Raw genomic sequence first — 24,302 nt, forward strand, 5'->3', positions numbered from 1 at the left:
GGACCCAGGTCTTCCAACATTGAAAGCAAATTCCATTGATACAGAAAATGACCTCACAGGAAGGAGAGAAGTTGAGAAGACTAGGCAGGAATAGCTCTTAATATCCCAAAAGTAATATCAGCAGAAAGTGACCCTCTACAGTCTCAACTCAGTAAAGAAAGCAGCCCTGTGGCCTACAGTGATGATCTGTCAGCATGATAAGCTGTGCAGTAATGGCACAAATATGTGGAAGTAACCAACCACTCTTTGACTGGATTTAAGGCCCACTCCATGAGATCGAACCCAGGCCTGACACCACTTGGGTGGCCAATAACATGAGGCTAGATAGGCAATGGGCCTAGGGAAAAACCAAATACTATTGTTCTGCTAAAGAAACGTAGCAATAAAATGACTCTTAACAACATTCTGATATACCCGTAATTCAGTGCCTTTCTCAGCCATCAACCAGAGAAGTTTCCTCTTGCAGTATATGGGAACTAACACAGACACCCACTACTGAAAAAGGTGTACAGAGTGAGAGACTTTTAGGCACTCAATCCTAAATGGAACATCTTCATCAAACTGCTCTCCTCAGAGATCAGGGAACTATGTAGAAAAGGAAGCAGGAAGATTAGAAGAGCAGATGGGCATGGAAGACACCGAGGAAACAGTGCCTTGCAGACACAAGAGGACTAGCACACATGCGACCTCACAGACACTGTGGCAGCATGCACAGGTTCTGTACAGGTTTAAGCCTGATACGGTCCCCAGCACTGAGACAGGGAAGTGGACACAGACCACTACCCCTAACTAAGAAGCTATCTGCAATTAATACCTGCTGGTAAGCGAAAAACTAGTTTTCTTCAATGAAGTCGCAATGGATACATCAACCACACTTTTGAGTCCTATACCCAACACAAAATAAATTCAATTGTAATTTCAGAGATTTTTTTGTCTCATATTGCTTTGTTTGGAGGTTTTTCTCACTCTATTGGTCTTTTGTTTTTATATTTCAGACTTCTGTTTTTGTGGGGGTAATTTTGTGTGGGTTTCTTGGTCTATTTTTTGTTTTGTTTTCATTCATGTTTGTTTAAAGTGAGAGAAAGAAAAGGTTAGGTAGGTGAGTAGATGGGGAAGATCTGGGAGAAGCTGGAGAAGGAGGAAAGTGTGATCAGAGTATACTATAAAGGAAAGAATTTTCAATTAAAAAAAAAGAAGCTTTCAAAACTGAACAACAGTCCTCAACTATAGAACACAGAGAAAAAGATTACAAGATTGGATGGAGGAGTGTCAGGGTCCCACATCCACATATGACTCTGTTAAAATAAAGTGTGTGAAAATAGTACATATTATAAATAACAGTATAAATTATATAAAGTTGATAGTAGAATATATCTTTAGGAGAATAGAGGTGTGATTCAGAATGATTCAAGAGTTTTAAGGGAGAGAATAATTTATATATTGAAATAAAAGAGAGAGAAATGTAAAGCCTTAGCATTATGTAACAAAAAATCCATTTTAAAAATATAAATAACAGATAACTACCATGATGTATATTAGCCACGACACTGGCAGAGTACACACAGACAGAAGCACCACTGGAGGGAACCGGGAACTACTTATGGAAAGATTTAAAGAATGTTGATCATTTCATCCACCAATTTTCTGTGTAGGAAGAGTACACACACACACACACACACACACACACACACACACACACACACACCAGTGACTAAAGATGTTAAAAACATCCACTGACTTATTTATAATGGCCCAAATCAGAAACAACCAAAATGTGCAATCAAATGTTAGTGTTAGAACAGATTACAGATGCAACCAGAGATGAGGCCTGTGGACAGCACACGGCATAGTCTTCATTTCAGATGCCTCTGGAGACAAAGGATTGCAATGGAAAGATACAACAGAGGTAAAGGAGGGGTCCTCAACACCATGCAATGCAGGATTCCACTTTTGTTAACCGGAAATAATAGAGGGACAGAGGGAAGGGAGCAAAGGAGAAAGATACAGATATAATGAAAGAAAATTCTTTTTACTGTGAGGACTTTAGTACTTACACTTACTAGTATAATACAGGCACGGATATATAAAATTTCCTTATTAAATATTAAATAATTAAATAATACTAAATACTATTAAATATTTTCATAAAATACTACTATATACAATGTTAAATAGTTCCCTTTATACTATTCTATTTCTTTTATATATAAAAACACTATACTTCATTAAGCTATCTTTGTAGGTCATCTTGAAGTCTGAAAAACACTGACCTAAATAATACATGGAAAGATGTAGCATAAAGAAGTGTCATACAATTGAGTATGTATCAGCATTTTGTCTTTTCTTTCCTTTTAATATTTTTAATGATGAATAAATGAAAAATATAAGCAGTTTTATGCACAACATTTTTTAAAAGTACCACAGAGGTGACTATTACAGTGGCAACAGTTCATGTGAAAACTAGTGGGCACTCTTAACAGACCTCAAGTCCAAAATAAAATAAAATAAACCACGTTAGAAGCCAAAAGAACTAATACATTCTTGTATAGAATTCACATGTGTGTGTATGTGTGTACACAACCTAGATGCCCCTTAGCTGAAGAATGAATAAAGAAAATGTGGCACATATACACAATGGAGTACTACTCAGCAGTAAAAAACAATGACATCATGAAATTTGCAGGCAAATGGATGTGTAGTGGGTAGCCATTCCAGCTTTGATCTGGAAGTTCCAACCCCCATTGAGACTTCGGCAACTGTCACGCCTACAAGGTGGGGCCAAGGGAGGCACCTGGGGATCTGAGAGCTGGATCGGCGGGCGCTCTCTCTGTTGCGGGACCCTGGACTGGAGAGGTGGACCGAGCAGAACTCCAGAGAACACCGCTGGACTGTGATACACCTTCCCCAGACTCCGCGACCTACCTATTCCTTAATTTGTAAATTACGCCATTAAATAAATCTCCTTTTAACTACGTGGAGTGGCCTTAATAATTTCACCAATATCTGGTGCCCAACGTGGGGCAAGTTCCAAAGGCCTGGGTGGCTTCCGCCCTCAGCCTCCTCCCCGGCTGGCGGGTACCTAAACCCGCCTGCAGAGTTCCATAGAACCAGGGAACACCTACAAGGTTCCATTCCTGAAAAAGGGAGCAGCTAGTCCGGTCTCAGCTCCCTAGCTTAGCCCCCAGACCAGCGAAAAACCGCTGTGAGTGAGGCGATCCCCCTCCTCCCGAGTGCAGGCCCCGGCTCCCCGCCATCCGGCTCCCCGCCATCCTGGCTCCTGCCTCCAGCTGCCGCCCGCCAAGGTTGCCAGCAGGCCCTGCTTTGGAGCTGTACCAGCGCCTCCTGCTGGCTGAAAAGTGCCACTACATCTCCCCCCATGTTTCTAGGAATAATATCATCACATGCTATAAAAATCAGGCACCAACCATTCAGGCTGTTCACAAACAGAGCACAACTGCTGTTGAACTCTCAGAAGTACCAACTGCCTTACCTTTAAAATGGCTAACTAATAAACCTGTCTGGGTTGGACACTGGCCTTTGACAAAAGACAAGCTACAAGCTTTAGAACAGCTGGTTCAAGAGCAGTTAAATGCTCAACACATTGAAGAATCTACCAGCCCTTGGAATTCTCCTGTATTTGTTATTAAAAAAAAGTCTGGCAATTGGAGAATGCTGACAGATCTGAGAGCTATTAATAAAGTAATTCAGCCAATGGGCTCCCTACAGACTGGGATGCCCTTGCCCTCTATGCTACCTAAAGAATGGCCTATAATAGTTATTGACTTAAAAGACTGTTTCTTTACCATACCCTTACAAGAAAATGATAGAGAAAAATTTGCCTTCACAGTACCTAATTATAACAATTCTCAGCCAGTCAAGAGATATCAATGGAAGGTTCTCCCACAGGGAATGTTAAACAGCCCTACTTTGTGCCAATACTTTGTGCAGAAATCATTGGAGATAATTCATGTAAAGTTTCCACAATCCATAATTTATCACTATATGGATGATATCCTATTAGCTGATCCAAAGTTAGATACACTAGAAAGCATGTTTGAAGAAGTAAAGAAAGTTTTACCTCGCTGGGGACTGCAAATTGCTCCTGAAAAAATACAAAGAGGAGGTTCTATTAACTACTTAGGATATAAGATAGAGCTACAAAAAATTAGACCCCAAAAGGTACAGCTAAGGAGAGATCGATTGAAGACTCTTAATGATTTTCAAAAGTTATTAGGAAGCATTTCCAACTTACTGGGTATCATGGAAATACCCAAAGATGGACTACAAAATACTCTAGAAGGGGACAAAGAATTAAATAGTCCAAGAGAATTATCAGCCGAAGCTGAGAAGGAATTGGCTCTAGTAGAAAAAACAATTCGAGAAGCACATGTGGATCGTGTGGATCCAGAACTTAAATGCATTCTTGTCATATTCCCCTCCAGACATTCCCCAACAGGTATTTTGATGCAGAGGGAAGATATTATATTGGAATGGATATTCCTACCACGTAAACCAAATAAGAAATTAAAGACTTATATAGAAAAGATCTCTGATTTGATTCAAAAAGGTAAACTAAGACTTCGCCAGTTGACAGGAATGGACCCAGCAGAAATTGTAGTACCTTTAACTAATGAAGAAATTTCATCACTATGGAAAGATAATGAATACTGGCAGAGAGCCTGCAGTAACTTTTTGGGAGAGATTAACAACCACTATCCCAAAAGCAAGAGAATAGAATTCATAAAGAAGACCGAATGGGTCCTTCCTCACATTGTACGGCAAAAGCCAATTTCTGGAGTCCTCACATTCTATACTGATGCAAATAAATCAGGGAAAGCAGGATATAAATCAGGAGACCTAAGTAAAGTGGTACAAAGTCCATACAGCTCTGTACAAAAGGCAGAACTGTATGCCATTCTTATGGTACTGAAGGACTTCACAGAACCCCTCAATATAGTCACTGACTCTCAATATGCAGAGAGAGTTGTTTTACATATTGAAACTGCTGAATTTATTCCTGATAATACAGAATTAACTTCATTATTCATACAATTGCAGGAAATCATCAGAAAAAGGGAACATCCTATATATATAACACATATCAGATCCCATACAGGTCTGCCAGGACCTCTAGCACAAGGTAATGATGAGATTGATCAGTTACTAATAGGTAATGTGCTAGAAGCTTCAGAATTTCATAAGAAATGCCATGTAAATAGCAAAGGTTTGAAGAAGGATTTCTCCATCACTTGGCAACAGGCTAAGGATATTGTGGAAAAAATGTCCTACTTGTTCCATCTATAACCAACTTCCATTACCTGCAGGGAGCAATCCAAAAAGTATACAAAGAAATGAAATTTGGCAGATGGATGTGTTTCATTTTGCAGAATTTGGAAGATTAAAGTATGTACATCATACCATTGACACCTATTCAGGATTTCAATGGGCAACTCCTATGAGTTCTGAAAAGGCTGATTCTGTGATTACACACCTATTAGAAGTTATGGCCATCATGGGAATACCTGTACAAATTAAGACAGACAATGCCCCAGCATATGTCTCCAATAAAATGAGACAATTCTTTGCTTATTACAATATAAAGCATGTTACAGGTATACCACACAATCCCACAGGCCAAGCAGTCATAGAAAGATCCAATCGAACTTTAAAGGATATGCTAAATAAACAGCGACAGGTAACAATGACTCCTAGAAATAGATTGCATAGTGCTTTATTAACCTTGAATTTTCTCAATGCTGATGAGAAAGGAACAACAGCTGCGGAGAGACATTGGACGACAGACAAAACTCCTGAGCTAAACCAACCGGTTTATTTCAAGGATGTGCTGACCTCAGAATGGAAACCTGGATATATTCTACGTTGGGGAAGGGGTTTTGCCTTTGTTTCTGCAGGAGAAGAGAAGCTATGGATACCAACAAAATTAATAAAAATTCGATTTGAACAGGAAAAACCCCTTGATGAGGTGAAGTAAAAGATCATCCACCAATGTGACATCTCTACAAGTTGTAAGAAAAATTTAACAATCAAGGTTGGAGTTGGGTTCTGTTTTTGTCTTTCCAGGATAATGGAAATACCCATCTTCCAAAAATCATAAGGCCTTGGATATCCGGATGTTTACAGCAGAAAGAAAGAATCTATTGGTACCAATCTACACACGGTAAAATCTCACTGTCTAACATCTATCTCTCTATCAATCTAGAAAAGTTGTGGTTCCAATTCAATTATAAGCCAAGCTGGCTTTGGAGATGGAATTGGCTCACTCCTTCTCTAAACCCAAGCACATTGCTAAAAGAAAAGTTTGAGAGATTCTTCAGTTCCATATCAGAAGAGCCCTCTGGTGTGGGACAGAAGGAAACCATTGTCTTCTAGATTCTAATTCTCTGCATGCTTACTCTTGATTTCTCAGAATCCTTTCTTACATGCTATGTCCTCTTTAAATCCAAATCTTCCATTTTGATAACAAATAAGTTTTTCTAATAGCAATCTCAGAAGTCTCCAGAAGGAAGATGGGGCCCCAACAACAACTCTACCCAATCCAGAATGATGCCATGGTAATCATCATCATACTACACTTCTTACCAGAATTTCAGACAATCTTACCCATTACTCTAAGACTTACTGCAGAACCTACAGTTAGTCTAACTGAGATTTAACTATCTGAGCTTTCTCACAGTACCCAACAGAGATAACATCACCCCCTAAACAGCAGGAAGCAATTCTAAGAAAACGACGCCCCTTCTCCCTTAGGTTTCATAATTCTCAGGGTTATGGATGATGGTTATAGGGTTGGGGGTGGAAGGAAATATTAAACTCAGTATTCCAAAAAAAAAAAAAAAAGAAAGAAAAGAAGAAATGGAATGGATAGGTATAAGATATTATGGTAGATTATTATGTATACTAGTAAACAAATTTAGTAAAATAGTAGCCTTAAATAATTTGCACTGTAATTTGCACTGTTATGGGTTCTTATATGTTGATACAAATGTAAACTATTTTTATATTCCTGTTTAAGATAATTTGTATATTGATACAAATACGGAACTATATTTGTTATAATGTACATATATTTCTACTCTTATTTGAAATACTTGTATATTGATACAAATGTAAATTTATATCTGTCATACTTTATGTAGGTTCTACTTCTGTTTAGGATATTTGGTATATTGATATATATTTAAGATTATTGTCATATTGCATATCGCACTATATACTCCTACCTCTGTTATAACATCTTGTGTATTGTCACAATTTTGAAGTCATCGTTCTTTACCATACACTTGCTTATAGACTGTTTACCTTGTTTACGTGAAGCCTTAGTCCTTAGGTTATTTCGGTAGATAAGACTTACAGATTTATAGTCACCTATGCTTGTCATCTCTATAGTTACGTTAGTCAGGTTATCCAGATTTACAGATACATAGGTCAGATGGACAGGTAATCTTCAAACACTTCATAGACCTAGAGAATATGGCATTTAAATAACTTAGAATTCTGTTGATGTGAGACATAATTGCTCCTGGCTGCACCAATTTGATCCCGAGAGAATGTTGGGCTTCTAAGACATTTCCATTTGGAAGTTTGTCTTCTTGGCACAAAATGGCCTACTGGGCAAAGAACTGCCCTTGCCTCGACGGCTGACAGTACTAATGCAATGCTATCCTTTCTGGACAAGCGGGACACAAGGAAAGCGACCACTGTACTCTGCCAAGACAAGGTAAGATGGTCTTTCAGAATTCCTGCTTCTGAAAATGGTCTGTCAGATACTTTAGGCCTGTAGCCAATTTGAATGCACCAACAATGCTGAGAAACATTAGGTGACTGTCCAGGCTGCCAGCTGTCTCCGTCTACTCTCGCAAGATTCCCAAAAGTTGCTTGCATCCATCTACCATTTCTCAGGTACCATTATATTCCTTCTCAGGTCTTTGATGGGATTGAAGACTAGCAGTTATAGTTACAACTTAGTAGATAAAACATATTAAGTATTAGATTCAGGTTCTTTAGGATAGGACACCTTTTGGAAAGATCTTTGTAACATGCCATTTACCTATGCTCTATACTTCTCTGGACTTTAGTATGTGTTTCTTGCTTGATATTGTTTGCATTGGTTGTACTTCCATCTTATCTAGGTCATTATCCCTCATTATTCCTGGACAATATTTGATAACCATTCCTTTGTATATAGTCTTGTATTAGGTTAGAACTTTCTTATTTAGACAAAAAGGGAGAGATGTAGTGGGTAGCCATTCCAGCTTTGATCTGGAAGTTCCAACCCCCATTGAGACTTCGGCAACTGTCACGCCTACAAGGTGGGGCCCAGGGAGGCACCTGGGGATCTGAGAGCTGGATCGGCGGGCGCTCTCTCTGTTGCGGGACCCTGGACTGGAGAGGTGGACTGAGCAGAGCTCCAGAGAACACCGCTGGACTGTGATACACCTTCCCCAGACTCCGCGACCTACCTATTCCTTAATTTGTAAGTTACGCCATTAAATAAATCTCCTTTTAATTACGTGGAGTGGCCTTAATAATTTCACCAATATGGATGGAACTAGAAAATATCATCTTGAGTGAGGTAAACCAGACTCAGAAGGACATAGTATGTACTCACTCATAACTGGATACTGGATGTGAGGGAAGGGATGGCCAGACTGCAACCCACAGCTCCAGAGAGGCTAGCTAACAGGGAAAGACTCTAAGAGGCACACATGGATGACCCAGTGAAGGAGAAGTGGATGAGATGTACATGAGTGGACTGGGAGTATGGGGGGCGGTGGCAGATGGTGAGGAGTGGGGCATGAGAACATAGGAAAATGGGAGGGTTGAGTTGGAACAGGGACAGAGTGGGAGGGCAGGGAGGGAGATACCATGATAGATGAGGGCATCATTGGAATAGGAAGAGGCAGTATGCCGGGGAGGCTCTCAAGGAATCCACAAGGATGACCCCACCTTGGAGTGCTGGCAGTGGTCTAGAGGGTGACTGGACTACTCTGGTGACCAGTCTAGTGAATATCCTAACCATCATCACAGAGCCTTTGTCCAATGACTAATGGAGGCAGATGCAGAGATCCACGGCCAGGCACCAGGCTGAGCTCCAGGAATCTAATCGATGAGAGAGAGGAGGGATTCTGCAGGCAGGGATGTCGAGATCATGATGGGAGGACGTGCAGAGATGACCAGCCACACTAGGGGAAGCCCATGAACTGTGGACTGGTGGCTGTGGAGCCCCCATGGGACTGGACTAGTCCCTCTGGATATGGAAGACGGTTGTTTGGCTCAAACTGTTTGTTCAGCACCCAGGCATGCATAGGCTTTGGGGAGCCCGGTGACTGTGGTGTGACACCTTGCGCAGCCTTGGTGACAGTGGGGAGGGGCTTGGACCTGCCTAGGCTCAGTGTGCAGGGCTCTGCTGACTCCCCATGGGAGACCTTAACTTGGGGGATGTGGGATGTGGGGTGACTAGGGAAGGAGGGCTGGAGGGTGAGAGGAGGGAGGAGGGCGGATCTGTGGATGGTATGTAGAGTGAGTAGAAAATTTCTTAATAAAGAAAAATGAAAAAAAAAAGCAAGGCAGATAAGGACTGTCTTACGTGCTCTGATCACTTCAAGGTATCATGTCTCCAATGAAGAATATCCAGAGGAGAAACTGAACGGCTTGTATGCACATAATGACCACAGGGTAACAAAGTAATTCATACAGGTCATTAAGAGGGCAAACTGAACAACCTGACCAGAAAGCAGAATTACAACAGTATTTCTTCAGCAATGGAATACACTGTCATAAGTAGGAACTGCAGATCCTCTTTACCCCAGCACTACTTAAGGTAGCTTTACTCCTTATTTCTAAGAAAGAGTTTGTGTATGGTATACCTCCATACCAGCAACAGTCAGGTCCAGGCCCCAGTCCTTCTACAGAGACAATTTACTTACTATCATGAAATGAACAGATTCATAAAGCTAATTGAGTCTCTATGAGTGTGAAGGGCACATAGGACATCCAAACAGCAAGAATTCTGTGGCAGTGAACAGATGCCTCAGAAATAGCTGTACTAACTAGATAATACTGGTTTTTAAAAATAAATTCTTCATGATTTGTCTTAACAAAGAAATACCTCCTGTACTACAACAAAAAATAATTATTATAGAAAGTAAAAACAGGATTTATAGTATAATTCCTAAATATTATTTCTAATTTTGACATATTCTATGTGTAAAGCACCTATTTGAATATATACCAGTTCATTACTTTTTATATGTTATAACACATTGTCATACTGTTTGTTTTTTCATGTACTAAATCTTAAAGTTTATATTTCACTATTTAAATCATTTCATTATCATCTTATACTGTATTTTAGTGTATGGAAATATCATCGCTGATTGAAGGTTATGTGGGCTATATTTAGCCTTTGCAAATAAAAATAATCTCATAAATACTTCATATCTCATGTGCAACAATAACTATAACAGGCATGCAGTCTTAAAAGGTGTTTAAGTTTTTCATAAATTTTCATAAATATTAACATGTTTGTTTATAAAGAATTGGTTTTTACTATCATTAGGAATAGATGAGTCCTTGAATTCCTTCGACTTCAAACAAATCCCATAATATTTAATCTGAAAAGTCTTGTATTTACAGATAAAAATAAATGTGCATGTGTAGAAAGCCTGTGCATGAAATTCAAGCTCCCTTGTTGAAACTTCTGAAAGCCAAACTCTCTTAAGACCAATAATGAAAAGAAAGGTTTCCACCTGGGGCGAGTTATGTGGGCCTTCAACACAACCCCTGCGTCCTCAGACTCAAGTTTTCCACTGGGAGTCTACTAATTACTGCTGACATACCATGCTGTGAGGTCACAGCAGGCACACACCAGAAAAACAGGAATGGAGGCTACCTGCTTCCTTGATGCTCTCCTTAACTTCCACATAGAGCAAATCAGATAAAACTAGCAAACAGCATGGCACAAATTGAATGTCCTGTGGTAACTACTGGTGGTTATCTAAAGCCCATTTTCATTTGTTTCATAGTAGCAGCTTTACTAAATAGGTGGCCTTCTTAACTCAAAGAAACTGAATTTCCCAGTGCCCTCTACAGCCATTATTATCATGTGAGGAGATTATAAGCAACAGAATGTACACATTTTGAGCATTTGTTTTAAATGAAATTACTTGCCTTTCCCTATACACTTTCTTTCTGTTTTCAAATTAGAATGCAAGTAAACAAGTGACCCAAATTTGGCCTGTACAGAGCAGTAGAAACTTCAGACCCTAGACTGCACAGCACAAGAATATGAGATTGGTAACTTCTTCAACATGCTAGACTATGACACACTGTAGTGGAGAAGAAATGAGCTCCTATCTTATTTAAATCAATGTATATGTCAAATGTCTTTACTATAAACAGTAACTTTCTTGTCTGCAAACACACACACACACACACACACACACACACACTGAACTATATAGCTATACCTATACATAAAGAATAGAAAATGGGTGTAAAAAGGTAAAACTTGAAGTGAGAGTATATGTATGTTTAGGCATCAGACATAAATAAGAACAAAAAGTAAGCCTAAGCTAATAGAGAGTATTAGAGCACTGATTGCATTGACTTAACATTGCAGAAACTTTAGAAGAAAGCATCACTGATGGCTGGACACTTGTTCTTTACTCAGAAGAGTGGTGACATTTTATTTGTGCAGAAATGTGATATTTTATCTGTATGTTAATAAATAAAGTTTGCCTGGAGATCAGAGGTCATAGTCAGCCAAAATCAGAAGTCAGGCGGTAGTAGCACACGCCCTTAATCCAATCACATGGCAGGCAGAGTCTCTATGTGTTCAAGGACACAGCCAAGCACTGTAGTGATATTGTGTTCCCCAATATATTGTGCACCTTAATAAACTTACCTGGGGTCAGAGAACAGAACAGCCGCTAGATAGACATAGAGGCCAGAAAATGGTGGCACACACCTTTAATCCTAGCATTCTGGAGGCAGAGATCCATCCAGATCTCTGTGAGTTCAAAGCCACACTGGAAATAGCCAGGTATGGTGACACACACCTTTAATCCCAGGAAGTGATGGCAGGAAGCAGAAAGGTATATAAGGCATGAAAACCAGGAACTAGAGTCGGTTAAGCTTTTAGGCTTTTGAGCAGCAGTTCAACTGAGATCCATTTGGATGAGAACTCAGAGGCTTCCAGTCTGAGGAAACTGGATCAGATCAGCTGAGGAACTGGCGAGCTGAGGTGGCTGTGGCTTGTTCTGCTTCTCTGATCTTCCAGCATTCACCCCAATACCTGGCTCCAGGTTTGTCTTTATTAATAAGACCTTCTAACAATTCGTGCTATGAAGCATGGTGACACACGCCTTTAATCCCAGTACCAACCATAGAGACCTGGAGGTCTGTACAGACAGGCAGTGATGACAAAGTGATGTGGCTGGGCTTAGAGCCAATGAGAAGGCAGAACAGGAAGGCGATAAAGGTGCAGGTTAGACAGGAAGAGGTTTTCTTGGGAAGCTATGTTGAGGTGGTGAGCTAAGGTTAGTTGGCGGCTATTGCTCTGATCTCTACAGCTTGCACCCCTGTATTTGGCTCTGTGTTTCTTATTTAATAAGACTGTTTAGAAATTTGTCTACACAGAAGGTCATTATTCACAATATGACAGCACAACATTTCAAACAGATAAACTTTCAGTGAGTTCTATCACAAATTAGGGGTATTGGTCAGTATAGACTGCTTGCACAAGGCCCTGGATTTAATCTTGGATACTGCAGAATTTTATTCATCTTAATTGCTGTTTGAAGCTTTCAAATTATCAAAGGACTACTCTACCAATTTTATGTGAATGAGAAGTAGCTTCTTCAAGTTAGTGTAAATTGCTTCATTACAAGACATTTCCTCCATCTTCTCTAAAGAATTACTATGTGTAGAAATTATAAACATGTGAAAAACAGGGGTCTGGAATGCAGTTCAGTGGTAGAATGATTGTCTTGCAGGTAAAAGGGTTTGTTCCCTGCTGCAGAGAGTGCAGAGGGTGTTAGGGGTAGGGTGGATTATAGAAGAAAATTTACTAATTTTATAACTATATAAAATTAATTACAAAAGAAACTGAACAACAACTAAAGAATGCAATAACAAACTATAAAGCAATCATATCTGAGTTTAACTCAGGGATAATTTTTGAATGTTTCTTCTTAAACAAAACAAACAAAAAATTCATATATAATAGGATGGAATAAAATTTCAATAAAGTTAGAAAACCAGTCTCACATGCATCATTTGTTTTTAATTTAGCTTCTGTGTGCAATACCATGTACATGGAGGTGAAAGGACAATCCATTCTCTCCTGTAACCATGTGAGTTCCAGGATAAGGCTCAGGCTATTAGGTGAGGCAGAGGTCTTTATACGCTGGACCATGACAGTAGCCCTTCCTTAAAGAAAATGTATCATGTTTATAAATTTAAAACACTTTAAAATGACTTAATCTCATCCATACTGAAGACTGTATGTCCTAGGAAACTGAAAATAAAGAACAATATGAACAAATATATCACCTCAAAAAATATGAGATGGTTCCTGGAATGTATTCTGTTTTTATATCATTTAGTTTGTATGTGGCACTCTCACAGAAGAATGTGACAATTTCCTCAACCTACTGCTTTTCTTTTATTCCAATTTAATAGCTATTTCATTTTTAGAATTTTTTATTTACATATATGAATATTGTGCCTGTGTGTATATATCTGTGTGCCACGCACATGCAATGCCCATGGAGGCCAGAAGGAGGTGTCAGATTGCCTGAACTGTAGTAGCAAATGTTGTGACCACCATGTGGGTACTGAGAACGGAGCCCAGATAGTCTGGAAGAGCAGTAAGTGTCTGTAACCTGACCTGTTTTCCAGGCCGTTAACAGCTATTCCTTGAGAAAGAGCATTCAGAGTGGCTCACAGTCTTTCCACTAAGTGGGACTATAAATGACGTGTTACGTAGATGGTATCTGTCAAGATTCTTTCCTTCTTCCCCCTCACCATTCCAGTACTGGTACTGTTTCCAGAAGGCAAGGCTTTTGGCACAGCAAGTCAAAAGTATACTGAGCAGAGAAAGCAAGCTAGACACAGTCCTGTTTGTTCTTTCCTAAAGGATCATGTGCTGAGATGCAGATTCTGCCTTCCCCGTTCCTCTGCTCACAATCACCTGTAAATACAGTCCTTTACTCGTGCCTATGGGTGCCCAGACACATACATGAAATATACACACACATAAATAAATACAAATTGTTAAAAAATTAAAATGATTTATTTTTTCTCCTTTAATAGACTTACAGATTTCTGAATGTTCAACAATTGCACTGTCTTAATATGAAACAAATTATAAGCATACAATGTTTCCTTTTCAAAAATTGTTCTCTGAAATCAATTTTAAATAAAACTTCTTAAAAATAGGTGTACTTTCTATCAGAAAATTACACAAACAGACCTTAAATATGTACTATATATAGCTTAGATCTTTCTATCAAAACATCTTCAAGTAGCTATAAATGCTGAGTGCCCTTTCTTCCCCACACTGCTGTTAATAAACAGTAGCACCAACTTAAAAGGATGCTTGATCTTTTTGGCTTCCTGACCAAAGAGTGAAGCACATTAGAGGATAGTGACAGGAAAAGACCAGTGCTAACTTATTTCTGCAGTGTGCTTTTGTCTCCATGTACGATTCCTGATGCCAAGACTCTTCTGTCTTAGAAATTATTTATGAGTTTTACAGAGAGAGAGTCAACTGTTTCTACTTTCATTTGACGCGTGTGTGTGTTAACAAAACAGGTTTATGCTCCTATAAAGTCAGAGAAGCTAGAAAGCTGGCTCCACTTTTAATCTTAGTACTGCTGTCAGTGTCTTATTAACATGTTAAGGTAACTCTGCAAATCCTTTAATTTTTCTCACATCACTTCATAACTACAGAGGTACAAATTGCAGCGTGCAGGTAGTTTTAAACATGAGAAACAGCAAGACTTCTGTCACTGGAAGCTCCAATCCCACTTTGTAAAGCTTCAGCTAACACCATTTCAAAGATGGCATCCAAGTAAAGATGCTATCTTTGAAGTTTACAACAGTACCCTTCACTGAAGACCCTAAACTCAGCAGCATCCGTATTTCTCATTTTAAGGGTGAAGTATTCAGTGAAATCAATAATATATAAAATGATGGAATGAGTCCTATGAAGGTGACTAGAATTCCTAATCAGCACTTCTCCACATCACAGCTGTTCTTCATAGGCAAGCCTTGCAAATAACTGGGGAAAGCAACACAAAGAACTTCATTTTCCTGCATTTTAAAATCACTGGTCTCAGTGTGTCTCATCCTGGGTGGTTTTCCTCATACCACTCTGTCCTCTAGGAACAAGCTTCCCTGCGTCATTTTTGTTTGTTTTGGGCTTTGTTCTCTCTCTCTCTCTCTCTCTCTCTCTCTCTCTCTCTCTCTCTCTCTCTCTCTCTCTCTCTCTCTCTCTCTCTCTGAAGATCCTAGGTAAGAATTTTGAACTTTATAGATGCATAAAGTTAAAAACAAACCAAGTTCAGGAGGGCGGGCAGGAAGGAGGGTGGATAGGAAAGAGGGGCTTACTTAGCTTTTGTCAATAATATTAAAGGAAAAGATCTAATACAATGAGGAAACCTGCTTCCAAAACCTATGTATGTAATACAAAAAAAAAGTTAATGAGACAGAAGAATGTCAAAAAGTATAATGGACAGGCCATTTTTAATCAAACACTAATTTACATGTTTTGTAGCTCTTTTGTTCCAAATACAATGTGAGGGACTTTTGTCACAAAAATGCTTAGATGAGTTCAAATCAGAAGCATGTAAAAAGTGTCTATATTATAATACAAACACATCAAGCTTCTATTATGTAGTTTTGTGTTTGGGTTGAAATTGAATCCTTGATAATGATACAAAAAAAATTACACAATTAAATTTTGCATTTGACATTGAAAAAAATAAAAGAGCAGCTGATTTTTACTGCATACACCAGTCAGAAATTAAGTCAGAGAAGAATTGATAATGATGAGTTACTTGAATCTCAATAATGTCATTATCTTTAATTTGCAACAGAAGGGAATTATCACAGAGACCCAAAACGGACAATATGCAGAGTGAGAGGTGTTGGAGCACTCCTTCTGAAATGGGATGCCTTCATCAAGCCTCTCCCCTCAAAGTTAGGGATAATCTCTGTTGAAAAGGGGCAGAAAGATTGTAAGAGCCAGAGGTTGTAGATAACTCCAAGGGAACAGGGTCTTCCAGACACAACAGGACTGATGCACATATGAGCTCACGGAGTGTGCTAGCATGCACAGGGCCTGCAAAGGTTCAAGCCAGACAGGATCCCAACACTGGGAGTGAAGAGGTGGGCATGGGGTCCCTCCATAACCAAATAAAGAATTTTATTATCTATTCTTCAAAGATTCACAGCATCTCTAAAATTTTTTTCAGACTAAAAATTTAAAATGTAGAACACCTATATTGTTATCAAATCCTTGTAATTAAACCTGAGAAAAAATCCATTATGATTAAAATCCAACTTTTTAAAAGTGATACAACATTTATAAGCAAGTTGCTAGGGGAAAATCATGCTGAGCTGAAAATAGCAGGCTTCTATGCAAGATGAATCACCTTTCATATCTGCACTGTTCAGATCAAAATGTCAAAACAATTAAATTACAATTTTGTCTGACATCAATAGCCCATGCAACAGTGGGAAACAGACACACTGATTTCACCTATACATTTGCTTTTAACTAGCAGACAAATTGAGCAATGAAACAAATTTTGCTAAAGAAAACATGAGACAAGCTGCTAGATCACCGGGGTCAAGGAATTTATCAAGATTACTTCCCTTACAAACTCAGAGGAGAACAATTATCTACTCCTCATACAAAGACAAAAAAAATCATGGCAGGTATTTAATTAACTACAAATTAAATATAATGACAGAGTCTAATAAATCAGAAATAAAAAGTAAGTCACACTGATGCTATAGGAATATCAAGTGAATGCCTCTGTGTATTCTCATCTGTATTTGCGTGCACAGCGGGAAAGTGGCTCTTAACTTTGACAAACTTAATTCTCCCATATAGTTCTTTCATCTACTCCTTTGAATATATAGTGTAAAAAAATTACACAACTATAACATTTTTGAGCTGTAGGGAGCCCTAGATATTCTCTTTAGTTATCTTCTTGCCTTTCAGAAGACAAAAAAAAAAAAAAAAAAAGAAAAGAAAAAAGAAATCTAAAAAACCTAAATACCATAGAGCAAAGATATAGTACTCATTACAGTATTCATTGTGTACAAAACTGAGACTGCTCTGGCTGTGGTCCTTAGCTCCTAATCTTTTGTATTAGTTGCACCAGATACTTAGTATATGGACTCCTGAAAAATGACCAACACTGTCAGTAGAAATTATGACAAGCCCCCTTGTAATCTCATTTCTTATTTAATTACTTTACACAGATACTGCTTTCAAAACATCTAGAGATGCATAAAAAAAAGGGAAGCTGTGGCAGAATTTTCTATCAAGGCATATTTGGGTTTCATTGACTATTCAACTATAATGTTCATTTAGACTTAATCAGTATCTTAACTTCACAATATACAACTTTATTTGAACACAAATACATCTGCATTATAGTTCTTTCTGATTAAAGTTCTCTTCATGACATGTATTTTTCTATGTACTCAATGATAATGATGTATTAAAATTGAGGATACAGACACTCAAAAAAGACTACCTGGTTCTATTACTTCCTGTAAAATTTTGAGCAAGTTCTTTCCTGTTTTGAAATTAAGACATTATAATTACATCATTTTCCACCTTCCCTTGCCTCCCTCCAACCCTTCCCAAACATCCTCCTTCTCTCTCTCTCTCAAATTAATGCTAATTTTTTGTTGTTAAATACATAATATATCATATAAATGTATATAGTCTCATATATATGTAATTTATACACATGATACATGTAATGTTATATATATATGCATATATATAAAGCCAGCTCAATCTATCTGTTGCTTACATGTATATGATATCATAACTGACCACTAGGTACTGGGAAGACCATTTCCTCACTCTTAGCATGCCTTAGTTGTCTGTAGTTCTTTGACAAGGGTTAAGGCCCTGTAAGATGTTCCCTGGAACCTTCTTAACTCACTTCATACCTTAATTTTTTTTCAACAGAAAACTATCTGATAATATTTTGATGGAGATTAAATAAATTATTGCATATAAAGTGAAAGAAAAACACTGGCTCTTAGTAAATATCAAAACATTATTGTAGCTATTGTTACCAACTTAGTCAGCTGGTATACTGACATGGAAGCTATCTGAATAACATACAAGCACAGAAGAGAAACAAATGAATATCATTGGGTCCTGATACACATTCTTTTAAAGAAACAAGTGACAGGCTAGATTTGGTCTAGGGGACACAGTTGCAGCCCCTTGACACAGAATGACCTCCATACTCTCCAGGAAAACAGGGCTGATAGGAGAAGAGCAATGCTACTAGCTCACCACAGCCAGGGACAGAAGCAGCTCACACTTCTACCCACATCTCTACATGAGAGAAGGTCTACAATATGTTCCCACAAGGGTCCACCAACACTGAAATCTCTTCCCTGCCCTCCCCACAACACACAATGGATTCCGAAGGCTGATGGGTGCTCTGGGGTTCTTGACACAAACTGATAATTTCCATGTTAATTTTTAATATCTTCACACTACTCAGTAAATAGATACATTGTCCTAAGGTATTTTTAATTTCATTGGCATGTTTGAATATACCTTTCTTTTTCTACTAGGAAGAGTAATGTGAAAGCAGAGATAATGTCATTTACATAGTGGTTATTACATCTGCTGCCTAAGACTTTATACCATACCCTGTTGAATCAATTCAACAGATAGTCCATATGAACAAAAGATGATATTCTTACACGGGTGCTTTTCCAGCTGCAGCCATTCTCTCACTCCTGATACACTGTCCAAGAGACAGTTCTCAATGTTTTGTCTCTACAGCCTATTCATGCATCCAGTCAATTTTTATTATGTTTAAAACTCAGGTTGAAAATAATTCTGCTAACTTATTTCCCTAAATTTAATGCCACCTCTCCATAATTAAATATACTACCAGATTCAACAATTCTCTTCATTTCATCAAACTTTGTACATCAAAAGCCAAGAGTATCAGAGCTGGGTATGTACTAACGAAACAGAGCACAGGCCTAGCATGGACCAAGGCCCCATTTTTCTGATAACTCAATAAGATGGGGGTGTGGGCTATGAAATTGATCAGAATTTTTACAAGAAGAAATATAATAATCAAAAAACACTTTTAAATATGTTCAACATTGTTAGCTATCAGAGAATCACAAATTAAAACAACTTTCCATCTCACTCCCATCAAAATAGCTATTATCAGGAAAAAAAAAAAAAAAAACAATGTTGGTGAGAATGTAAACTGCTACAGCAGTATGGGAATCAGTCTACAAGGTTCTCAAAGAACAAAATACAAAACTACCATATGACCCAGCTATACAGTCCTGGCCCATATGCCAGGACTCTATGTCCTCTTACAGATTAATATCCATGTTAAATGCTGGTCTATTCACTGTAGCTAGGGAATGAAATCAACCTAGTTGTCCATAAACTAACAAATATTGAAAATGTGGTACCTATTGAAAATATAGCTCTATTCATCACTAAAGAGAAAATATATTGAATGAGTAAGGCATCTCAGAAAGACAAATGTCATAGTCTCTCTCATGTATCCTTCCTAGCTTTGAATTTTATGTTTCTGTGCTTGACTGGAATATCTGCACAGGTCTGGAAGCAAGAAAGGAGTCATGACTGATGAGATCTTGATGAGGAGGGAGAAGAAAGTCACATGTGATATAGACATCTGGGTAGGAAGGAAACACTAGAGATAAAAAGGTTTAAACAGAGATGGTGGGGGGCAGAGAGGAAGCTGGCAGTGACAGAAAGACGAACCAAAACTAAGGATGCATGAGAAAGCCATATAGGGGCCTACCCCTTATAAACTAACTGAAATATATCATTTTAAAAATGAGTTTTAACAGAGATACCCTGAATGGTGGATAATGCTGTGCCCAGAGGTCATAGGATTTTAAATAAAATAATTCTCTGTGAGTTGTTTGCCAAAGGGCTTCTCAGAAGCCCCCCAATGAATACAGTTTCCACTGCTCTTGGCTGCTTGCCAGAACAACAGGTAAGACCTGTTGCTGAAGACACCACAGACTTTGGTTAGAGCACACAGAGAAATGAACATGGAACTGAGCTTGAAGCTTCCTTGCTACTAGATAATGCTCATGAGAACTGTTTGAAAGATAACAAGTCATTTTCTGATTGGAGTCCACTCCCTGTTAAGAATTATACACACTTGGTGAGCCCCAATTGGGAGGGTACTGAACCCTAATTTAGAGGTAATCTACTACTGTTGTTTTGTAAATAGATATATTTACTGCCTTCTAATGTTTATGTTCTTAGCCCCAGAAAAGTGTGTTGCCTGCATTAGACAGAGTCTTTGGTGCTGGTGGGTTTTTTGTGTGTTTTGTTTTCTGCAGGGTGGGGGTGGTAGTTAATGAGAATAAGTAACAGAATATCTCTATCACACACTCCAAGGCCCGGGAACACCAAGTAAGAGAAAGCAAAAATCTGTGAAAGCTTGGAGGCTAGGAAAACTCGTTATGAAAAGTTGACTTCCAGATAGGACACACAGCATGAGACCTGCACATGATCGATGCTTTGGCACGCCATCAGGAGTCCCCCACTCCTTTGTGAGTACTGGCATTGTAGTCCTCTCTGCTGCATAAGCAATGTTTCAATCCAGTCGTCCTTCCTTTTAGCATAACAATGTAACACTGTTTTGCCCACCTTTGAAATTCTGTATCATATGGATTCCAACTAACTGCTGGCTTGACAAAACATGGGCAGCCAAAATACATTCATGGCCCAGTCCAGATTCTTAATCTAGTTGGCACACCAACCTCCTGCAGTCTCCCAGCCTAGTGGAAGTTGTCTTAAGAGCTAATTCGTGTTCCTGCTTTAAACCCCCACTTTCCTTCAGTCTGCCCCAACACAGGAACCACAGGGACGCTTTTAAACAGACGTGTTGGATCATCAGCTCACTTATATTGTCAGAATTCTCCAAAGGCCTTTCATTTTATTTTAAGAGGTATTACGATAGTTCAGTATACACACTAAGCAGCCCCTATGGAAAAGGTTAAAACTGTATACACTACTCCCTCCTCCTCAATGCTACTGCAGCCATACGGACTTCTTTCCTTCTCCTTGAACACAGAAACAGGCCTCCATGGACTTGCTTCTCTATGCCTAGAAAGCTCTGGACCAGAGAGCCTACGGCTTGCTCCTCAGCTGGTCAAGTTCGTTGAAATATGTTGCTTTCTCTTGAAGACTCTTGTATAAGACAATTTTAAGTTGCTAAACACACAAACCTTATATTTTCCACCTTACAGGTACACCCTTTTATTTTTCTAATGTATATATTTCCCACTAGAAAGTGCAACCAAGAAACTAAGGGTTTCTACTTTATTCTAATGCCACGGACAGTGTTTGGTAGGTAGTAAGCAACGGATATGTGTTAACTATGTGTGTAGGCAAGAATCAAGCTCTCCATGTGACCTAGTAAGCTTTACGTAACTGATAAATTATATAATTCACTCTTGCTGGAATTCTAATAAAAAATCTGGAATACTCTTTCTGTGGTATCAAAATGCATTAGATCATTCTCATGACGAAACAATTGTATTTCTAGAAATTCTGAGATCAGAGATAACTGCAGATTTTAAAAGAGAGAAATCCCTTAGAAACCCTCTTTTCACGAAGAATTTCTGGTGCTACAAAGAAGTGAAGAGAGCCCTTCTTAACTACTAGCTTAAAATCCAACCTTTCCTTCAATCTCCTTTGTCCTGGCTCTGAGATCCTGAACAAAGGGCACCCGGAGGGCAGGGACTGAAGTTTGCACCTTCCGCGGTGGAGCGGGTGGCTGACTGAAAGGAGTAAACGCCGCCGCCAGTGCCGGGCTCCCGGAGAAGAACGTCACCTGAATTCCGTCCCAGTTCGGCGGGACTGAACTCCACCGAGTAACTTAGTTCAGGGCTGGGCGCTGCCAGCGCACACCGAGACCGAGTGCTGGGGATGCTTAAGTCGGGCGGGGGGCGCGGGGGGCGCGGGGGGCGCGGGGAGCGCGGGGGGCGCGGGGGGCGCGGGGGGCGCGGAGGGCGCGGGGACGGCCGCCCCCCCCCCGACCCCCCCGGCTGCTGCCGAGGCCACCGCTGCAGGGGCGCCCGAGGCGACGGCCCGGCTCGGCACGCCGCGTTGGCAGCGACGCCCGGGGCCGCGGAGGCCGCCGACGAGCGGCGCGCGCCCGGCCTGGCCCCGGCGCCCCGCGGGCTCCCGCGGGCCGAGGACGGGGACTCGCATTACCTGAGCGGCGCCGCGGGTCTGCGGTACGGCGGCCGGCGGGGCCGGTTTTCGGCAGCCGTAAAGCGCGCGCGCGCGCGGGCGGGCGGGCGAGCGGGCGAGCGGCGACCCCCACCCCGGCTGGCGGTCTCTGGCCGAGCGTCGCCTCCCCGTCCCTCGGCGCGGGCGTCAGCCAGGGCCAGCGCTGGGCCGGCGGCTGAGTCACGGGAGCCGCGCTGGCAAGGCGGACCGAGGGCCGCGGGAGGGTGGACGGCGGCGAGCGGCTCGCACGGGGAGGAGGGCTTTCAGGGACCCCGCCGAACTGGACACTTGGCCCCATGGCGGCCCCCGCCCCCCAGGCGCTCTCTGTGTGATTCCATCCTCTGGTTATGCTTTGGATCCCATGAAACTTTCGAAAGATTAAAAAGAGCATGGTTTTCTAGACCAAATACACAGGTTCAAGCCCGTGCCTCGGTTTCTCAAACAGTGCTGTGCTGTTTAAATACAGAAAGCGGAGCTGGACCGTGGTGGGATGGCCTAGGCGAGGGTCTTGCGCTCAAGCCTGGGGTGGCAGAAGCTGGGATGCCGCCGCACCCCGCCCACCCACCGGCCGCGCCCTGGAGGGGAGGTAGAGGCAGAAGGAGCTGAAGTTCGAGGTCATCCATGCTCACTTAGGGAACTGAATTAAATTATGGAGGGAGGGAAGAACTGAGGAGGGAAAGGAAAGCCTGAAAATCTGCGAGAGACGGAGAGAAGAGTGCACACAGCAGAGCAATGCATTCACTTGCTATTTAGAAATTCATGACAAACTCTGTCCACTGAGGGAGGTTATTTAAATATGTAAACAGATAAACAACTGCCTGTAAACGAGCCCCTTGGGAAGGCTCTTTGCTCCAATGAATGAGATCTGGCAGATCTGCAAAATGAGGCTCTCCTTCCTTGTGCTGCATCTTGAGGGGTTGAGTCATCAACCACAGCAAAGTTAGTGGGCTGGATTCTTGAAAGGCACAACAGATGGAGCATTCTGGTTGGTTTTAATAACGCTGTGATGTTCCCCTCTGTGCTTCTGTCAATTTTAGAAGAAAGGACTCCGCATACAAATTTAAGTAGTGAATGTGGAAATCAAAGCTGAGCTAGTTACTTAATAGCAAAGTGTCTGCCCTCCGTGAGCTAACAGGAAAGAGTCCAAAACAAATCACTGGCTTGGGCTTTCTTCTTCCTTGTTTCTGTTTTCACTGCGTTTGGATTTTATCTTCTTTCTTTTCTTTCTTTCTTTCTTTCTTTCTTTCTTTCTTTCTTTCTTTCTTTCTTTCTTTCTTTCTTTCTTTCTTTCTTTTTCACTTTTGCATTGGAACTGCTGAAGGGAAAGATGGTTTTAATTAATATGAAGGAATGGAAAGAATTTTAGCTGGGCCTCTCTACTTAGCAGGGTGGAACTTTCTGAACGGAAGGATTTTTCTGAAGTTTTAATGAGAATGAGAATCAGTCGCCAAATACAAAGTCAGAAAAGGTTTTGTTTTCAGACAAGGAACAATAAGACTGGACGCTTGGATGAAATGCGATAGAGTGGAAATCGTCCTAATTACTTGAAGAACCAAACACTAGAAGTGTTTTCTATGCGATAGAAACAGCATAGAAGAAGAAGTGTAAGGAAAAGACAAAGACCTTCTGTCTAAGAAGATTCCTGTTTCTCTCAGTGGTCTCCTGCTGGGTAAAAGGCATAGAGGTAGTTTCTGTTTAAAGAACCCCATACTTTCTCTGGCTTTTGCAAACCCTTCAAGCTTATTAAACTTTTATT

General features: G+C 40.3%; 1 protein-coding gene across 5 annotated transcripts in view; it reads right to left on the reverse strand.

Annotated features, from left to right (window-relative positions):
* The window catches only part of Naaladl2 (N-acetylated alpha-linked acidic dipeptidase like 2), a 1,340,311-nt gene extending 1,317,687 nt beyond the window's left edge, over window positions 1-22,624 (reverse strand). For 4 of the 5 annotated variants that reach the window (XM_052732134.1, XM_052732135.1, XM_052732131.1 and 1 more), the window contains exon 1: window positions 22,529-22,624. The gene's annotated coding sequence lies outside the window, so the exon portion shown is untranslated. The remainder of the gene's footprint in view (window positions 1-22,528) is intronic. The other variant, XM_052732133.1, reaches the window with a different exon arrangement.
* Between the last annotated feature and the right edge of the window lie 1,678 nt (window positions 22,625-24,302).

The sequence above is a fragment of the Peromyscus californicus genome, unplaced genomic scaffold (assembly GCF_007827085.1).
Source record: "Peromyscus californicus insignis strain IS unplaced genomic scaffold, ASM782708v3 Scaffold_9__1_contigs__length_137607984, whole genome shotgun sequence".
In the NCBI taxonomy this organism is placed as follows: domain Eukaryota; kingdom Metazoa; phylum Chordata; class Mammalia; order Rodentia; family Cricetidae; genus Peromyscus; species Peromyscus californicus.